The sequence below is a fragment of the Falco punctatus genome (genome assembly GCF_963210335.1).
Source record: "Falco punctatus genome assembly, chromosome: 9".
In the NCBI taxonomy this organism is placed as follows: Eukaryota; Metazoa; Chordata; class Aves; order Falconiformes; family Falconidae; genus Falco; species Falco punctatus.
Window position 1 is genome coordinate 33,355,691 of NC_137589.1, and position 20,268 is coordinate 33,375,958.

Sequence of the window (20,268 nt, forward strand, 5' to 3'; positions counted from 1 at the left end):
GTGTGATATGTTGATGTGCAAATTTTGGACTGAATCTTGTATTGTAAATGCACTGAGGCTCCTATGTGAACCTTAACAGCATCTTCTCAGGTCTCAAATATGTTACACAGCAAATTCCCCGTGGAGGCTGAGTCTGTACTGATGAGATCAATAAATATTTTATCTTTGGCCAAGATGAATGGTAGATCAAGAATACAGCCTGCAGTGCTTTTTATATTTACCTTTACAGTAAGTTGAAAGCCATGACAAAATGTATTGGACGTTAGCTATTTTTTTTTTTCCCTTCTCAGAGTTTGAAAACCTGACCAAATATGTGTAATCTCTGAAACACAGCTTTAGAAATCAATCCAAGATTTTGCATGTTGAGGAAAACTTTTTTTTAATAACCATTTTTCTTAGTTTTTTACCATTTTTCACTTTTACCTAGTGATGTTTTAAAAAGAGATGCCCAGCTACATTCAAAGCAAAAAACAGGCATGTTTTGTTTGTAATCTTTTACTTGGGACAAAGAAAAACAGTCAATGAAAAGTTTAAAAGGTTTGATGTCTTTTCCAGTGTGTACAAATACCAGTTAAAAAGTTTTTATGTAAGTAGTTTTCAGCTGGAATAAAGGGAAGACCCAGTTTATTTGAAATACCCCCAAATCTGTCTGTATTCCTAACAGCGTTCCCCCGGTGTCTTCTGTGGGTTTGGTCTTAATCGTACGAAAAGTTGTTGTGAACTTGTCACGTGCTTTTTTCAAAGAAAGTCATTATGTGTAGATATGTATTGTTCCTACGTATGGTTGTCTACATCTATGGGAAAGCGTAATCACATTCTTTTGCAATTACAAGCTGCGACCAATGAAATGCAAAGAGCACACAGAAGTCTGACTTCAGTGTGCATCCTTCTCTTGACATATACTAGAATTTTTAAATGACATATAGAATAATTTAAGTATCTCTGAGTAGTTCCCCACTGCCTACTTCTTTATGATTATTTGGGCAGTTGCTTTCAGGCACTGGGGAGAAGAGAAATATTACAAGAAGAGATTTGAGGATGGAGGGAAAAGAGGCCTTAGATTTCAGTGCAGAGGGCATTGCACTCATGAGGAGGAAGAGGCACAAGTGAGCAAGTGGGCCCCAAAGCTGATAAAGCGGGAGGGAAAAGAACATTGCCAGTGCTGTGAAGAGTTTGAAGGTGAGGACTAACAACATGGGCTTCATGCCCCAGGACCTACAGAACCATTTGAAGAGGGGGAACATTTGGGCAGGAGCTCTGCCATGGGTTGAAGGGGCGGGGGGTCATGCAAATGTTACGAAGGGGTGGGTGTCCCATTAGTTGACGATTGAGATGCATGTTGAAGTTCTATTTGTAACCTGAAAGTAAAAAGACATGGATAGAGAAGCAGCAAAATTTGACCACCAGATGCTGGAGGAGGGAGGAGAGGACCCAGAAGGTTAGCAGAGTGGAAAAGAGGACAAGCAGACAAGAGGAGGACCAAGAACAGGAGAAGCCACGAAAGATACCTTGTCAGAGAAGAGAGATGGTCTGAAGTGTGAGAACCTGCCAGGAGGTCAGGGGAAATGCACCAGCAGTTTGGTCTTGTCTGGATATTTGTTGAAACTATTTTCAGGTCAGTTTGGGAATATGCACATTGACCCGATACCATTATTCTACCTACATATTTCTCTCATACTGTTTATATGTCCCTTGCACAATATGAATCAATTCCTTGGTCTTTTATTCAATCCAGAGAAAGACAAGGAGAAGGCAAGCGCATGGGCTTTTTCCTCTTTTTCCTCTTTTCCTCCTTTTGAATACTCTGAAGCAGAGGGTGGCTGGGGCGCCGCTTGGGTTTCCTACATTCCGAAGCCAGACATCCCCATCTAGTGGCTGTTCCACCTTCGCTCACCGGGTACCAGTCTGGGGAGAAGGATGCCTTGCACACCCGCACAGCAATAAGACCAGTTGTAGCCCTCGTGCTCCCCCCGTTATCCCAGTGTTTTCCTTGTGGATGTCTGAAACTGCTGTGAATACAGAATAAAGTACTTACAATTTTTTTTCCGTAAAGGAATTTTTTTACTACTTATAATTTGCGTGTGGAAAATAACTTGCTGCTATATTGAAGGGAATTATTTTACTACTGCTTCTGACACAGAAAATGTAGATGAGAAAGTTTTTCATCATACCCATATGTAGAGTGAGAAAATACAGCAGTGTCAGGGTTGTTTGCTAACAACAAAATGACAAAAAGAATCAGTTACTAGATAGTAATTTGTGAATTAAATTATTACATTAAAGTAAAATCATTGAGACCTTATAGCTTGTATAATGATGCAGAATCATGTTTCTGCTGCAGGTAGCCCTTTTTTGGCCTTTCAGAAAAAAACATAATCACCCGTTTCTCTTGTGGCAGTCCTGCTCCCTACAGGTTTCACTATAATTCACTGGATTTTGTCCCACGCGGCTGATGGGCGCTGGTGTTTGGCCCTGAGTGAGGAGCAGTTCAAGGCTGGGGTTTGGTTGGGATTTGTCCTGGTGAGGGCTGTCGTGCAGCCGTACGGCCCTCCCTGGTGGTGAGGGGAATGGGGCCAATGGATGTGCTCAGGATGTCACGGCCTAAGATGGCCAGACATTTTTAGGACTGCTTGGGACTGGAAAGGGAAACAGGGAGACCCCCAGTTACGTAAAGGCAAACCCAAGGCATGTGCCAGGCTGGCGACTACAACCCCCCAGCTTCTTCCTCACAAGAAGCTTTACAGTGCTTTCTCCATCATGGAGTTCCCCTCCACCCCTGGGCAAAGAAGTCACGCGTGAACTTGAGTGCAGGAATGGAGCTAGATTTTTCTGTTTCTCTCCTCAGTCTTGGCCTTTTAATTCCTTTTGCCTCTCTTCTTGAGGGCCTTTTTGCTTTATCTACATAGATACATATTCAAAGATCATAGGATAACTTGTTGGATCCTTCTCTCTCTCCGCTGAATTAAAAACTCTTGAGGACCAGTCGGTGTTTGCCTTACGTCAGGTAGGGCTAAAGTGTAGCCGGGCTTACGGCTGCCTGCAGAGTTTTTGGGAGGTACTGTCCACACAGCTTCCCCCATCCGATACCCAGCGCCTGTCACGGTACCTGGGAATAAGTATTTTCTTGCTGTGTAAACTGGGCGCTGAGTTTCCCCCTCTGAAGGTCTGGGTTGGCTCTTAAATGTCTGGGGAAAAAATTGCCTGGAGGCAGCTCCTGTTACTGATCAGGGACTGGGGTGCAAGGGGAAGGAGAAAGTGGCTTTTGATCCCTTCTTCTGCAGTTGGGGAACATCTTCAGGAGTGCCTGGCTGAGTACTGAGTGCAGGAGATGGTATCCATCTGACTGGAATCGCTCACCTGTGTTTATTGCTGGTATGAATCTTCATCTGAAATTCTGAGAACTTGTTCCATTTCCCCCTTCGTCAAATGAGTATTTTTAACGTGTATTTTATATAATTTTTCATAAGCTATCTTATGTGGAAGTTGCCTACACAGGTACTTTCTGTTCCCATAGCAGAAGTAGAGGTGTTTCCACATTTAATCTGCTTTCATTATTTATTTTTTCTTAAGCTGTTAATGAGTAAAAAACCATTGGGTGGCAGTATCAGCCAGTGAGCATCTCAAGTAGTTGCTGAGCTAAATGCAAAAGTCTAGATAGGAAAGATTACGAATGACAAGTTTCTTTAAATGGAAAAAATGCATTGGTTTGTATTTGTAAAGGCTGTGTTTAACTTCACACGACATATGTTTTGAAAATCTTTTAAATAACATCTATAACTAATGAGAAGATACAATGCGTTACAACAGGTTTGTAGTTGCAGGTAAGGCTTTTGAACCTGAAGTTCTTTTCTCTGCATAAGTTCAACCACAAATTGAGAGGGCTCCCTCTGATTTTATGGTCGAAATACAGTGAAATGCCAAAAAAACCCGAAAACAAACAAAACCCCACCAGTAAGAAAATAATGAACTTTCTGATTATATCACATTTAGGAAGGTAGTTACTACCTCTGCAACTGCTGCTGAGACAGGTGAGGTTTTTTGAAGGACTTGGCAATAAAGAGTCAGCTGGTGTCACGATATTGTTGTTGTTAAAGGAGTTACTCTGATGCCCAGAGCTCAGACCTGGCCTGTTTTTAATCAGGGTGGTGACCTTTTTGCTTTAATTTCCTTAGGAGAGAAAGTTTTAATTTGTAATGTCAAAAATTCTTTGGGTTTTGTTTTTTAATTTTTCTTCTGAAGTCCCTATGAATGTAGACCAAAATTAATCCCGTGCTAAGGGTAAGAGAAACTGCTGTGCAGGAGGAGCTCTGGGCGGTGCGCTGTGCGCCTTTAGGGCGTGCTTGCACAGGAGCTTAGGTGCTGTTTGAGCTTGGTGTTCCTGAGCTGGGCACACACATTGTGGGAACAGCGTCTGGGCTTCACATCGCATGTTTATTTTAATTTTCCTTTTATTCACTTTTTAGTTAATACAAAACTCAGTTATGTGTTCAGCTTCACAATTGGAAAATAGTATTTGTGATGACCCACTATTTAATTCTACATTTGGAAGCAGAAGACTTTAAATATCAATGTATTTGTAGTGATGTAAAACTTGCAAAACTGACTGAGAGTGCCCACTTTAGGCTCTATTTCGAGCTAAGGTTGTGTTTTCTGTAATAGGATTCATAGTTATTTTTGTCGTGGTATATGGTGTCAGCGCGATTATAGGCATTTTCACAGAACTACTGCTCTTTACGTTCACGTTGTTAACTCACAGCTAAGTTCAGGCTGGCAAGACCATGAAAGCTACAGGCAAATTTTAACTTGTTCGTAATATCCTTCACTTCACAAACCCCATCCAAACAGGAACATTTTGTGTGGTGCCAAAAAAAGCCCCACTATCATGTTGTTCACATCTTGCTTTCAAATGCACCAGATAATGCCACTTGTTTAAGCTTAGTCACGTCTCGGGGAATGTCAGAAGTCTGCATCACATGAGCTGCTCCTCAGATTTCCCAGCCCAGTATCAGCATGTTTTCCTGGGGAGCAGCGGAGTGGAGATGTTATTAAAATGGCTCATCCTATTTTTTAGTATTGATATTTAAATCTCAGGCATATTCCTGTGATTTTCATGCAACATTTCACATTGACATTCAGCTGCTTTATGTGAAAAAAGTATCTTTCTTTTCTTAAGGTGTATGTATCAGATGGAAGAACATATTCTAACTAACCACGCTGCTTGCATTCTTGTTGACATTTTCATGTTCTGCTCAGCCCCCAGATTTACCACCTTTGAGCAGCTTTGCGCCTGCCTTTAGCTTAATTTTAAACACGTCTATCCTCTCCACTGCATGATCTGTTTATAGACCTGATGGTGCTTGTCCTCCCTCCTTGGAGATCAGGAGGCCAAGAGGATTGGCTTGTGCTTCATGCCGGCAGCCTTCTCCAGAGCAAATATAGCACGTGATGGACAGGGGAGAGACACGCGATACAATCTGGGTTTGTTCCCTACTGTCTCCTGCCTTCGTGGTGCTGGTGATCAATGTGCCACGTACAGAACCTGGAGATGCTCCAAACTGGGCAGATCATTGAGCCTTTCCTCCTCAGCATCACTTTTGGATGCTCAGGTGCCACTGTACTCATCATGCCAGCTGTGCAAACCCTAGAGAGAATGAGAGATGAGGAACCAGAAAGGCTGGCAGCACCGAAACGCTGGGCTGTCTTACGCCTTGCTATTGGGAAGCTTCTATTCAGGACAAAATCTGCTCAGCGTGTCTGACTGTGCCCCAGAGGAAGGCGCTGGCTCTGTTCCCAGGGCCTCTGATCATGTTTCAAGAGTCAGAAATTGATTGACATTGCTTCCCAAGGCCTCGAGCGTGTGCTGTGTCTGTCCCGTCCCTCCCCGGTGGTGCATGCGGAGTTGGATGCCCCGTATGTGCCCATAAAGGGAAGGGTGGAACTTTCTTGTTGACATTGGCTAATCCAGCCAGGCATGCCAAGGGGCAGCAGAGTGTGACGCTCACATGTAGCAGGGCAGATGGCACTCGGGACTGGCTGTCTCCATCACACCCCCCAAGGCTGACATACAGGACAGGGAAAGTGCTTTTTTACATACCTCTGCACGCTCCCAACAAAGCTACTGATGAGCTGGGCTGTGGGAGCCCCGTGTATTGAGCAACACTCATTCCTAGAGGAGAAAATTAATGCATCTTTAGTGGGCTGCAAGTTAATGGTAGCTCTGCAATACTTCTAATTCATACAAAATCTGTGCATTGTATTAGGTGAAAATAGCCGAGCAGGGCAAGAAGCCTTGCCATAAATGCCAGCCTGTATTGGTGAAAGCCTACTTGACCAGTCCTTCTTTTCTGGATGTATGGCCAAATGAGACAAAACCCAACTAAATGCTTCATTACTGAGGGACATCAATTACTCAATGACATCTAGGTAGCCCTCTTTAAGTTACCTGTATGTATGCTAATGCTGGAGTGGGCAGCAGAGTTTGTTGTGTCTATCATTTTCTTCCAAACTGCAATGGTGAATGGAGGCTTTGCCTTCAATAGTCAAATCAGGGGTAAAAGCATCTGAAAGTATTACTGACACAGAGGCCACAGGCCAGATTACAGCCAGAAGACCCAACTGAAGACTTACTAAATGTGATGAGAGAGACTTCAAGACTGATCTGTTGTGCTGGAGGATTTCAGGTAATCCAATCAGGTAATCCAAAAACAAGACACCTGTGGAAACTGCTCAAGGTCTCTTTATAATTGTGCTTAACGCTTACACTATCTTCAGCTGCTGTCCCATCCACCAGATTGTTTCCCTGTGTGATAATGAACTACTGCATTCACTATGGACGAAAATACAAAACCCAGTAGAAATGACAGAAAATAGGAAAAATACCATTAAAGCAGGTAACTGTCCTCTGCCTGTAGATGGGAACCAGCTGGCACTAGTGCAGGCAGCAGTGAAAGGTCTTCAGCCCACGGTGCACACATAGGCAACTGGGGACTTACTGGTCCTGTTTAAAATTGAACTATTTTCTCTAAATTGTATTTTCTATGGAGCTAAAATACTTGTGTTAAAGCATTTGATTTTGTGCAGTAGTTGAACTAGCTATAGAACAAGCGTGGACGGTGGACACACGAGCAAGTCCTGCACGCTTCCTTCTGGGCATTCGGAGGTTGGCTTGCTTCATATCCCAGCTCAGCAGAGGTTTTGTGGGCTTGAAAGGACCATTAAATGATCAAGTCTGACTGTAGGTGTATCAGATATCTCATCCCGTGGTACTCGGAGAGTGCTTTGACCCTCCCAAAACCAGATTTTACAGCTTATCCCAGCAGGTTTGATGCCAGGGAGCAGGAGTGACCCTGACCCTGGCAGCAGCACTATGCTGTAGTCTAGATAGTTTATACCAGCAGTTGGGTTGGATGCTGCCAGTCTCTGAAGCCTTACTCTCTACAGACACTTCAGCAACTAAGAAAAAAGTTAGAAATGCTGATACAGGCCTGTTTTACTATCTAACAGCAGCTGCACCCATAATCCTGGAAGACTATGGTAAGGTTTGTCACTGTTTCTTGCTGTTATGCTAAAAAGTACTTACGAACTTTGAATGAGTTGGCTAGTGGTCCTCCAAAAATGTCAATGTGTAGACACCCAAAAATTTTGGAATCACAGTTCTGTGGAGTATTTCTGTTTATTAGTTGAGATATAGACACGTAAGACAGATATTTACTTCTCCTGTCTGTCATAAAGAAGCTGTAGATGAAGTTGACTGATTCCAGTCCCAGTAAGGAAGCTGGTTTGCTGTCCTGGCAAAATCAGGCTGTAATAGTGGCTGCAAAAAGAATTGTAGCTGGATTTTTTTTAATCATTTGTTTGAATATTACTATACAGAGCAGGATGAGAGTTCAGGAGGAGTGACTGGCTGTGAATAAAATCAGAAAAAATACATGTGAAGTTTTCTGCATGAACTGTGATGACAGCTTCTTTATCTCTTCTTTCTTGAGGGAAGCTTCTTTATCTCTTCTTTCTTGAGGGAAGAACACTTCTGTTTTATTGCATATGTCATTATAAAAGTTGAGATGGATGTAGCAAACTTCTTTTAAAGAACTTAGATTGTTACATCAATTCTTACAGTAGATCCAACCACAAGTCTATCTGTCTGCCAGTGTCTCATGTTTTAGGGTATTATAGAAAGCATGACTATAAAGCTCATTTTTGTGGAATATGGAGATAAGCTTCTTCCAATCCCCATGCTGAAGATGGTGGTTTATGCCAGGAGATTTTCAGGCTCATGTTTCATCCAGCCACCAGGATATGTCATTTATCTAATAATCTTCTCTAAGTGGGGATGCTCCCATATCTGGAGATCTCTGTCCATGCTTTTTTTAATTCTGCTGTTTAAATATTCAAATTGATCTGTCACATCCCTGCTTGGCTTGCATTGATGCATCTGACTTCTCAGGATGTTTTTGAGATGATGTACTGGTGTTTTTTGTAACAGCATACTGTGATCCAGAAGCCCCAGAGATAGGGGCAGAATCTGGTTTGTTTTCTTGGGGCTTGCTGTAATAAAAATATATTTTTAAATGTATTAAGAGATATCAGAGTCCAGAGATTATGCTAGGCAACATCTGTGAAAAGGTTGACCTCTCAATTAGAAAGCCATGCCTAAACAACCCCCAAGCAGAGTGTTAGAGAGCAAAATTTCCTGAAAAGCAGGACTTCCAGCTCCTCATCAGGTATATTACTGCCTTTGACTCGATTTCTCTCCACGTGTGCCAACTGTTCAGTTAAAATTTGCTCTCAGCTGCATTACTTTCTTTGCATTTTTTTTTGTGTGTGATACAAGTGGTCTGAATGATTTTTATTTTTTTTTCCTTACCTCCACTAATACCCAGAGACTGCCAATGAGCCTTTCTAGTCTTACCAGCCCCTGGAAGCATCATATTACCTTAGCAAAGGTGTCAGGCGGTTGGGAGACCTTGCATGTGCCTGCAAGGTGGGTATTGAGACTAGCACATTGATCCTATCTGAAAACAATGAAGAGGCTCCCAGCTGAAATTTAACCAGCTGAGAGGCTTCACTGTTTCTCTCTGAAGTGTATTCACTTTCAAAAGTAACGTGTATTTTAATCACTTTTAATTAAGGTAGCAAAAAGACTGGAAAGGTGCATCATAGCAAATGTTAACTGACTTATTCTGACCGGCAGGTTTTTCCTCAGAGGGAGGGAGACAGGGAAAGGAGTAGCTGCTTGTGTCTGTCTGGTGGGTTTTTTCTCTTCCTTCTTTCTTTCTTTTTTCTTTCTTTTTTCCCCATCTCAGCAGATAGATGAGGCAAGGACATGCCACAGGGATGAGACTTGCCAGATTGCCTGGAACGCTGTTGTTTTGGGGCAATTTCTTTCCCTGGGTGTGAAGTGAAACATGAGTATCTGACGACAGATGAAAATGCAGGTTAGGGAAAACGGTAGAGCTGAGCGAGTGAATCTTTTTCCTCTCTAGAGAGACCAGGGAGCGTACAGCCTGCGTGTTAGGTAGCATTTTCTGAAATCAAATCGCATGTGTTACTTGCCTTGCTTTCCTTCGTTGTTGGCCTGCTCTGACTCGGTGGAAAAAATGCAAATCCATCTGCTGACACAGTCCAGTTGGCCAGCCCTGCCCGTGCCGAGGGGCCGGCAGCTGCAAGCAGGGAGGAACCTGCAGTGCTCAGTCACAAGCCATATGCGGGCAGCGGTGAGGATTAGCTCTGCTCCTGGCCGGAAAGGTCCCGACGCGGTTCCCAGGCTGAACTTGCCATATGTGTTTCACGTGATTGTCCTGAGGGTGACGTGAAATGGAGAGTTCAGATTCGAGTGAAAGTTGGTTTGTGTTTCTTCGTCCTGGTTAATGCAATGCAGATGCAGAGGAGAGCGTGAGGGCGCCTGTGCAGGGGGGAGATGTGACAGGCGGCAGAAAAGCCCCGTAGGTTTTACTAATTCCTTCTCCTTCCCCTGAATTTTCCGCTGTTTCCTGATGGGAGTTGCATGTGTGAGGGAACACCTGTTGGGCGCCTTTCCCCTTTCAGTCACAGTCTTAGCCATCTCCTAAAGATAGGGCTTTTTTATATGGAGAAAAGCCAGAAACTTCAACAGTAGTTTTCTGCTTTGGAGAGGTGGGGAGAGAGCTCTGACATGGCACAGGAAGGAAGAAAGAAGACAAGAAAGAAATTAGAAAACATGGATGGAGACCCCTCTGGGCTCCACTTTGAGCAAGTGTGAAGTATCGCAGAATTATAATGTATTTTTTTAAAAAGGTAAGAGGTACATATTCACAGGCTGATTTAGTTTGTTGTTTCCCTTACTGCAAAGTAATTTTGGAAGCGGCATCCTCCATAAAAGGATCATGTCACATACAGGCGTTTCCAGACTGCTGCTATTAACTGCAAAAAGAAAGCTTATCAAGCGCGTACTGTATCCTGGGAGGTTAGTGGAGTGGCCAGCTAAACAGCTGTAAGGAGAGTGGTCTGATGGGCTGAAGGGGCTAACGTACCCTAGGCACAAATAGGAATATTTGGCTTATTTTGATCTTTGGACACAGGATAACAGCTCGTTTATTTCTTACTTGACGTATACACTATGGTATGTTAGAAGCAGGGACTGGGAAATAGCATTTTTTATGTCTATGTTAATTTTTGAATAATGTGAAATATAGGAAAGATCATAATTTTGCCACCCAGATGTAAAGCATAGAATATTTTCATTTAGAAAGGTACAAAACTTGTTCTTGAAAAGCTTTGGTTTAACAAGGACGGATCAGACACGTGAAGAGACCTGCTGAGATAAGTCATCAAATACTGCGTTAAGGATGGGAAGGTTTTACTTTTGCTCTTGCTCTTGCTTTGGAGTCCCAGCACAGCCTGGGGGGCAGGTCAGCGCTCGTTTCCATTTGGGACATGGGTTAGCGCTGAATAATGAATTTCCTTTCTCTTGACTGTTTCTGAGCAGGCAGATAGCTGACCTGAGCGATAATATTAACCCAAATAACAACAGTGTGTTTCCTCAAAACCTCAACTGTCCTTAGAAGAAATCTGAACATGGACAAATTGCTCAGGGGCTAAACCACAACATATTTGAGTGCATGTTTTAAGAAACGGTTAAAACTTTAGCTGGGTAATGTTTGTTGCCTCCCAGAGCAAGGATTTGCTTTGTAAAAGTCAGTCCCTCTCAGTCTTCGTTAGCGCGCTGTGTTTTTGCCACAGTTTGCCTCATTAATCTGTGACCCTCTCCCTGGTAGGACCCCATGGCATTACCCTGTGCAGAAACAGGATTTTGGTGCCGATACATGAAGAGACAGAGAACATATGGCATAAACATCAACCGATATTGTTTGCCATCCACACTCGCTGCGTGTAATGCAACAAGACCGGCTCCTGGCAGCCACGTGACCCGCCTTCCAGTCCTCCATTTGGGGTGGGTTGGGTTTTTTTTTTTCATTCCTAAGGTTGTGACTTTCTGGAAGGAAGCTTGTAAATAGTCAGGGCACAGAAAGCAGGTAGAATGTCAGCGGGATGTTACCAGGAGGCATGTGCGCAACGCTGACATCGGCTCCTGGCCGCGCTTCCTCCGCACCGGCTGGCTGCTCCCAGCAGCCCTATATGTTGCAAGAAGGTAAGATCATGTCGTGTCACCCGCGTCCTCCCACTGCCGCGCCGAAACTCTTGTCTCCCTTGTCTCCAGCAAGGAGGGACGCTAATCTGCCAAGCGGAGTACCTTAGCGATCTGTAAAGCACAGCTCTTTCCGTAGCGAAGGGAAAAGGCAGGCGTGCGCAGCTCTGGCGGTAACAGCTAACTGGGATTTCAAGTTAACGATACGATCTGGTTTGTGCAGTAGCTTCTTAGCGCGCTTAGCTTTTCGTAATACCAGGGCTCTTATACTTTAAAAGACATTCCACGCCAAATTGTATCCTATTGATTTGCCATGGTTAACCACCCTGTAATAAGCCTCATAGTCTTTGTGAGTAGACACAAAGCAGAATTAGATTAATGTTGTTTACAGCCAGTGGGCAAAGAATTATTTGCAGAATGTGAAAGAAGGTAAGATACCAAAATATTTCAAAGACAGTTGAATCTAGAAATGCTGTCATTAGACTGTGAATAGAGTTCCTTGGAATAAAAAAAGAGAAAGAATCAGAGCAACATTATTAATGGGGGCTTGTGGGGGGGTGTGAGGGGGTGGTTTGGGTGTTTGGGAATTTTTTTGAATAACTGATACTTTATAGCTCAAGACAGCTTTTTAATTTTAGAAGTAAAGCCTGGGAAATAAAAAAAAAAAAAAAAATTGAAAGAAAATAATTACATTTAAAAAAAAAAAACCAAACAACAAACCAACCAATAGTGGTCACAACTTGCTTAGACATCTTTTCATGCAGAAAACTGAATCTGAGTCCCAGAACATTCTGACATTGAAAGATACACCAGTTACACAAGGTGTAACACCTACTATGCCAAACAGCAGAATGAATTAAAACCTATTTGTCCTTAGTTGTATAAACTACTTAGACATCTAGACTATAGTTACTGAGCAGAGCATGTGCAGTACAGTAAAACCAGACAAAACCAGCAAGTAAAAATTAAGAGGAAATAACGCACTGCTTAACCAAAGCGTAGTGGCCGGCCGCCTGCATTGACAGTTTTGTCAGCAGGGCTGGGCAAATGCCCAGCTGAGCGTTGTGGACAGGTTAACATCTTCACACTTTTTCCTTCTTCACAGCTGCCACATGCAGTGCTCTGAAACCCAATATTTTTCATCAAAAACTGATTCTTATTTTCCATTTTAGTGTACTAATCAATTTTACCATGCAGAGCTTGGAGCATATTCACTGTCAATTACTCCTAATTAATACTGAAGGCAGACAAAAAGGTAGAGCAAAATAATTGGCGTTATTTAATATAAAATGCCTCTCCAGAATTTATTTCCTTTGTGGAAAAACTCTTTTGGTCCCTGTTCAAGATTTAAGCACCGACCTGTTTTATGTTTTGTTTCACAAGGTTGATTGAATGGCAGTTTATTATTCAAGACAATAAATTAAACTTCTCAAAGCTAAAGAGTTCCAGCAGTTCTGGCACAGGCTGTTTTCAGCCAGAAGGAACACGCTCAGGTCTGATTCATACCAACTGTTGCACTTTAACATAAGAAAAATAAATAAAACCTCCTATATATTTTGCAAGGTTCACATTAAAATTTCTTTAGCATAGAAATTGGGGTGCATTAAAGAAAAAAGTGAGCAACATTCGTTGCAAAATAGATAATGAAAGCTTCTAGGCTAAAATACACTGCGTATTACTTCCATGTAACAGTATGAATATTATGACCTAGTATTAAAGGCTGATTTCAAACAGGTCATGAAAAGAGCGCAATCTTCTTTGATGTTCTATGATTAAATTAAATATAACCAAAAAAGGATACAGAAGCATTGCTCTTGCTACAGTGAAATCAGGAAAGTCTTTGGAGCACACTTCACTAACAGCTGAATTAGATCTGGGCTTTGTAAGATTCATGTATAATTTAGGTATACCGGTAATGCGTGTAGGTATGTAAACAATCAGAATTTATAACATTTATGTGCTTTTAAAATATACATAAAAGGAAAATGAATAATAGGCTTAAGTATATAGTTATCTAATATATATGTTAGGAAATCAGCAGAAGTTCTGGTTTTCTAAAAAAAAATTTAAAAAAATAAGTGAAGCTTTATTGTTGTTGTTGGGTGTGGTTTTGGTTTTTTTAATTTATAACTTTATGTTGCCTACTTTAGAATAGTAGCCATAAAGAGAAAGTAAATGATATTGGCCACTTTAGATAGAAGGTATTCCAGTGTTTTTTCTTGTGCACTCCTGTGCTATGGTGGTTAGTAAGACGTAGCATTTAAACAGCTTTTAGAGGAAGTGGTGATAATAGATAAATTATGAAATTATTGTTATGCTCCCAGGTGACTTTTAGTCACCAGCTGCCGCTTTTCGGCTGACCTCGGGTGCAAACAGAAGAGCTCAAGGTTTGCGCACCATTTCTGTAGCCCGTGCCGTTGCCATTATGAATGCTGGCTAGTGTTCTCCTAGGGACTTAGTTTACTAATGTGCTTTTTCATTAAACTTTTCAAATATATCATTGGGACTAATATTTAAGAATAAAAGGATAAAAAAGGTGAGTTTAATATTTTTCATTTTTTCCACAAATGGCAATCCTTTCTTTGAGCACAAATGAAGCTACTTAGAAGTAAAAATCCTTCTTAGTACTTTACCCTTTCCACAGTTACATGTCATTTTCCTGTCTACAAACTGAAGAATTACCTTTGTAAAAGGGCTTTTCTATTGTCTTATAGTACTGTGAAATAGAAAGGGTTTATTCAAATGAGGAATTATCTGCCTACCACATTATGCTTCCTACTTTTGACACACAAATGAAAAAGGCTGCGCCTCCAGGCTGTGCGAGATATTGATATGCTCAAACTTATTATTTTTTTAGTGGTTAACAATACCGTGCAGAAAGCACATTAGCAGAAGGTACGGTGAGATATTACTGTAATATCTTTTCTAGTGTTATATGCCAAGGATTATTCTTCAGTTGGGCATTTGTCTATGTGCTCATGTAGAAAGCCTTTGAAAGGTTTCTGACTTGGGGGGCATTTTTGTTGGTTTTTTTTTAAAGGCTGTATTTTCTTTTTTTTTTTTTTTTTCCTTAAGTTATAATAAGCTTTATTCTCCCCAGATTTCTTTTATTTTTGAGGGGAGGCTGGGAGCAGCACTGCAAGCACGGGGCACAGCAGCGGGCACAGTCCCCGAAGGAGCGGTGCATTTGCTGGAGTCGCTCGCCCCATTCCCCTGGGGTTACCTGGCTCTGCCAGCGCTAATCTCTGTCCTGGCCTCCCTGCTCACCCTATGGATTTGCATCCACACCACCTTTTCTCCTCCTTTTCCCCTCCCAAAAGGCCTCCTGTGCCCCTCGGCCTCCAGGCAAGCCCCCAGGGCTGTGCCGTTCGCTGCCCAGGCAGGAGCAGACGGGGGCTGGGGACACGGCCGCACAGCACCCTGGCACTGTCCTCTGCATGCGGTCCGTGGCTGGGGACCCCTAACACCCCTTCTTGCAGGAGCCCTGCTGGGATGCTGGTTGGCAGGGATAGTCCAGCCTGGGTATTTTGCACTGTAAAGGGTATTTGAAGCCTAGATGATAAGGGCTGTTGCAGGAAGGGTGCTGGGGAGGCAGGCACGGGCAGCGTGGCACTGCCAGATGGGCACAGCATGCCCTGGAAGCTCCATAAATCTGTGATGCCATTTCTCTACTAACTTAGACCTTAGACCTTTGCGACATGTTACGGAGGGCACTGATCTGGTGCTATAGCTGTTTCTGGCAGTTTTTAGCATACATTTAAAGTATTTTTATTTTTTAAAAAATGCAATTTTGAAATTCTTTAATTTCAGTGAACGAAGAGTTACATTTCCTTGGGAAGCAGTTGCAGATAGATGGTTACAATATAGCTAAGGGAATTTGTATGGCTGCCTATTGAAATTTAAAGTATAGACCAGTGTTTGTATGCGCACAATAATCCTCAGATACATCCCTGACATACTGTGGCATATCATCAAAACAGAACAAGATTTAAATGTCATGAAACAAAGCAATAACTTTTCCAACTTCTGGAAATTACTTACAACCTTGGCTTTAGGTGGTACTTTTGCAGGACTGTGTCCCTTACTTGAAAGGAGTTGAACTTTGCCTAATTAAATATTTATTGTTGCATGGGGGAAAGCAGAAAGAAACAAGCCCAGTATACAATCTGGAGTTCCACGCAACATAAGAAACATATTTCCAGGGTAAAATATATACTGAATAACGGGGTGAGGAAGTGTGATGGCCAGTGCGGACTTCGGTGGTACCTGGTTTTGTTGTTCTTGCGCCATAAGTGCAGGCTGTTGTCTATGGCACTGGATTCAGCATTTGAAAGCGGCTAAATCAAACAGAAGCAAATGTTGCTGTAATGAAACCAGATCAGATTTTAAACAATTCCAAACAGCTCTCCCAGAACTATAAAGCAAGAATTGTTTATAAGAAATCAGTCTCACCAGAGATGATCCACCCTTTTTATCTTGCAACTGCAAATAGGACAGCTGCTTTTTTTTAGCAGAAGGGACCACCAAGGAGGAAATAGCATGGTCTTTTCAGCACACAAAGCAGAGCTGCAAGGTTGGTAAGTTGTCCTTGAATTACTGGTGTTCGGGGAGAAAATGGAAAGGTGCATCGCGATTCCCTTCTTGGGAACAATCTTTAGTCTATTTGGCACTTTTGTTGATGATTTGGGTGAACAAAGCACCCATTAAATTTGCAGCTAGCGCCAGGAGGAGAGGATTTACGATTGCTCTGGAGGCAGAATGGGAATCCAGAGTAACCCTGGCAAACCGGACCTGACGTAACCTGGATGCAGCATTGATGAGGACAATATGAAATGGTGATATGATAAATCCATTGGACAGTCCAAAGAAGAAAGGATTGAGCTAGCCTTTCCTGTGTGGGAAGTCAGACCAGCTGAGCTTCAGAGAACACTCCCAACCAACGCCTCTCGGCTGGACAGGGGCTGGATGTAACAGGGGACCGCGGGGCTGTGCTGTTACGAAGCAAAGCAATCACACTGGGCGTTATGAACAAGTGCAATGCATAAAACGTGCAGCGAAAGGAGCTGGGATGGTTGTAGAGAAGATTGGATAGCAGCTTGCAGGAAGGTAAGAGAAGCCCTTCTTGGTGTGCATGGGGAGACTGGTTTGTGCTGTCAGCAGAGAGCCACCACAGGCTTTAAGAGGAGCTTTATAAGACTGAGGGTTGTTGAACAATCAGTTGTCCCTGGAGGTTGTGAAATCTCCACCAAAGAAGGTTCCTAAGAACAGATTAAATAAATATATCAGGAGTGGCTGAGTTCAGCTTGATCTCACCTCAGGAGCTGGTCTAACCATCCTCCTAAGATTGCTTCCCATTTTATTTTTCTGCTGACAACCATTATCCAAGACACAGCGACTGTGTTTGCCCCTTTATCGTGTCCCTTTCCCAGTGGAAGTTGCCTGACTTCTCTGCCTTTGTTTATATGCAGAGAACGTTTTGGCTGAAAGTTTCAAATAAGTGAAGAGGACTCTCAGTAGGAGGCAGGCACTTAACTCCTATTAGCTTTGTAAACCTTGAGTTTAGCAGCTCTGTGATAATATTTTACATTTCGTCTTCCAGCTAACTGTTAGGTTGGATGATTGTCCAGATAATAGAGTTTAGCATTGCCAAACATATGCAAAACTCACTTGGCAAAGCACATGTATATATTGGCTGATGTTGTATTTTACTCCCTCAATAGTATAATGGAGAGCTTTAAAAACTGTTATTTGGAATAAGAAGGGGTTTACTTGCAGCTTATAAGTGTATTAAAGTAGCTTAAGGTTTTTAGTGCTCCCCATCATTAGCTGAACTTACTGTGAAACATGATCTCTTCTTTTTTGTCATTTCTAACTAGAACTCAGCAAAAAAAAAAGTTTGGTGGCAGATGATTTTGGAGCTTAAATTATAAGGGTGGAGGGGTTTTCTCCATTCAGCAGACTTTCCAAGCTTTTCTGACTGAGAAAGGAATTTTACTAAAAGCCAAAGAAAATATTTCTTGTGTACTTGTGGAGCTAAAGAGAAAGTAAACAGTCATTTAGTATCAGCCAGATGCAGTCTAGAGTTTAGGAAAAAGTTCCTGTGTCCATTTTTTAGCCAGCGCTCCAGTTTTTTATTGATGAAAGTGCTGGGTTTATTCAGCAAGCAAAAATGAACGTAAACTTTGTATTCTTAATGGAGTCAGCGAAATAGCATAGCATAAAATACAATTTAAAAAATTATTCTAATAATGAATATCTATAATTGAGATTGCTGAACTTTGTCTTTACTTCTACCAGTGTTTGAAGTGTGGCTTTGCAGTTCCCTTGAATTCAAGAAGCTGAATTCTGTCGTCACATACAAACATAATCTCACTGAAGTACTGTCAAATGGTGCATTTTTATTTGAAGACTAGGTTTACCTCTAAATATCTTAGCAACTCCATCCATACACCAATTAATTTGTTTATTTTTAAGGCTTTTTTAATTTGTCTTTTAGTACAGCGGCAACTGTTTTGGAGGAGTTTGAGAAGGCAGTCCCATGTGTTTTGAATACATGATGCATTACAGGGAAGGGCTGTTCACACTTCCACATAGCAGATTATAATTGATTTTGTGTTTGGAGAATTAGGAAATGGTTCTCTTTGATGTATTCAAGAGCTCTGAATTAAAAATTTAAAGTTTTCTAACTGTTAGAAAAACCGATTTAGAAACAGTTCTAATGGATGAAAGAGCAGTGTACTACTGCAAATACAGTCTCAGGTCTAATACTATCCTAACGCAGAGTAGTCACATCTAGGATACTTGGGTATCTTAATATCTTTGGCCATTTTAATTCTGAAATCAACACAGTAATACAGACAGCTTGGGAAAAAATGTGCACATTTTGGAACAAAAAAGATTAAAAATTTATCTTTTAAAGATTTTGACAAGTAGATGTGATTATGTGTAAAGGCAAATGTGTCACAGGGGAGGGAAGCAGCATTTCAAAGATTTGTGAGTATGAATACTTCCTAAATAAAAAGTTGCAGCTAAGGTCATAACTTTGTTAGTTCAGATCTTTTTTTTAGTTATTTCTTAATTTTAAAAGGTGCTGGGCAGCACTTTAAAATCCTTAATTTTGTCATTTGAAAATCAAGCTCTAGGTTGTCGGTCTGTTCTAATAGATGTGTTTTGTGTTCAGCCTTTTCATTGCTCTTGTAGACAGGATTACTCAAATAATCCAGCCATCTAGATTACTTCACCTCTGCCACTGTGTGTTGCTCACTGTTCTTGGATGCTAAAAGCATAGTAAAGATTACAGGGGTAGCAGATGGGCTGAACTGATTTCTAGCAATACAGCTTGCCAGTGTTTGCAATCTCATTGTGAGTATTGCAGTAGTCGACGAACATCTTCAGCTCCTGCCTCCCAGAGCTGTGAAAACTTGCCTGGTTTATGGATTTCTTTGTGGAAACTGTACGGCAGCGCTCCTGCCTGTCATTATTTTAGTAAAGCAAGACCATTTCTGGCTCTCCTGGTTGTACAAAGAGATTGCTGGTATAGCCCTGCTGTACAACTAACGTTAAATAAATAAACAAAGAGGACAACTTCTGTTTACTTTTTACATCACTGACCTTATAATTGGGAATGTTTTGCACGGGATAGAGCTAACTTTGGCTGACGCAGGCTAATTCCCTGGGCACTTGATGGAGAATGAGAGCTTCATTCAGCTGCTTTGACTCATCTTGTGGCAGAGACCCCCCACGAGCAGATGGGGGCTGTGTTTTGGTAACCTGAGGATGAGATGGGGTGGGAGGTGTATGTGTACGAGTGGTCAGTGGCCCCCACAAAATGCCTTAGCAGAGTGCTATCTTCACTTTGCATGTGCAGTTTCCAATGGTTTAGTAAATCTGTAGCAGGATTATTTTCAAAATGATGTTACCAAAGATATAAATATTATGGTTCTAGAACAGAAAGAGGGAAAGGAACTTTCAAAGCTGTGCATGCTGGTCCCATGTGTCTCTTACGTCCTGTATTTCATAACAGAACAGAAATCCTTAAATGTGGGTGTCACTCTAAAAGATGCTTTATACACAGCTCTTCTTCCAACCTCCCATCTGTGTATTTGCTTTTCCCACTGACCCACAAACATGCCCTTGCTTCTTTGCCTTGATTAGATGATAAAATATTCTGTTTCTGCTGTGGGAGGATAAAACTTGCAACCTGAAACACCCTGAAATCTGAAAATTCTTAACAGGCAAATGGATTTGGAGGCTGTGGCTATTCCCAAACCTATTGGTGTGTGGGAATGACCCTTCTCACTAACTCCATCCCTTTGTGAGTGGCTTGGGGGCTGCAGCTTCTCCTTACATGTTTTTTTCTGCAGGTAAGGCTCCCTGCAGCCCCCCAGCCCTCCCCACCGCTGACTTGCAGTCCAGGGATGGAGCTGGCAGGTACAGGGAGCAGGGTGCTGCCTGGCTCCACAGCAGGGCTTGAAGCTGTTGGCCTGAGATGGCCAGAGGAGCCCACCATGCAGCTGTGCAGGGCGCTGCTGCCCTTGCTGCAGAGCCAGGGAGCAGCAAGCGCCCCGGGCATGCCCAGCCGGGGGTTGCTCTGGCAGGGCACTGCTGATGTGCTGGGGGCTTCTCAGAGACAGTGCTCCAAAGCC

The 20,268-nt window shown here is 42.3% G+C and overlaps 1 protein-coding gene across 11 annotated transcripts in view; it reads left to right on the plus strand.

Annotated features, from left to right (window-relative positions):
- The window catches only part of RBM20 (RNA binding motif protein 20), a 135,451-nt gene that overhangs the window by 84,041 nt on the left and 31,142 nt on the right, over nucleotides 1–20,268 (plus strand). The window contains exon 1 of one of the 11 annotated variants that reach the window (XM_080402512.1): nucleotides 8,000–16,729. The exons of 9 other annotated variants lie outside the window; for them this stretch is intronic. The gene's annotated coding sequence lies outside the window, so the exon portion shown is untranslated. Of the gene's footprint in view, nucleotides 1–7,999; nucleotides 16,730–20,268 lie in introns of those variants that run through there. One more of the 11 variants, XM_080402513.1, reaches the window with a different exon arrangement.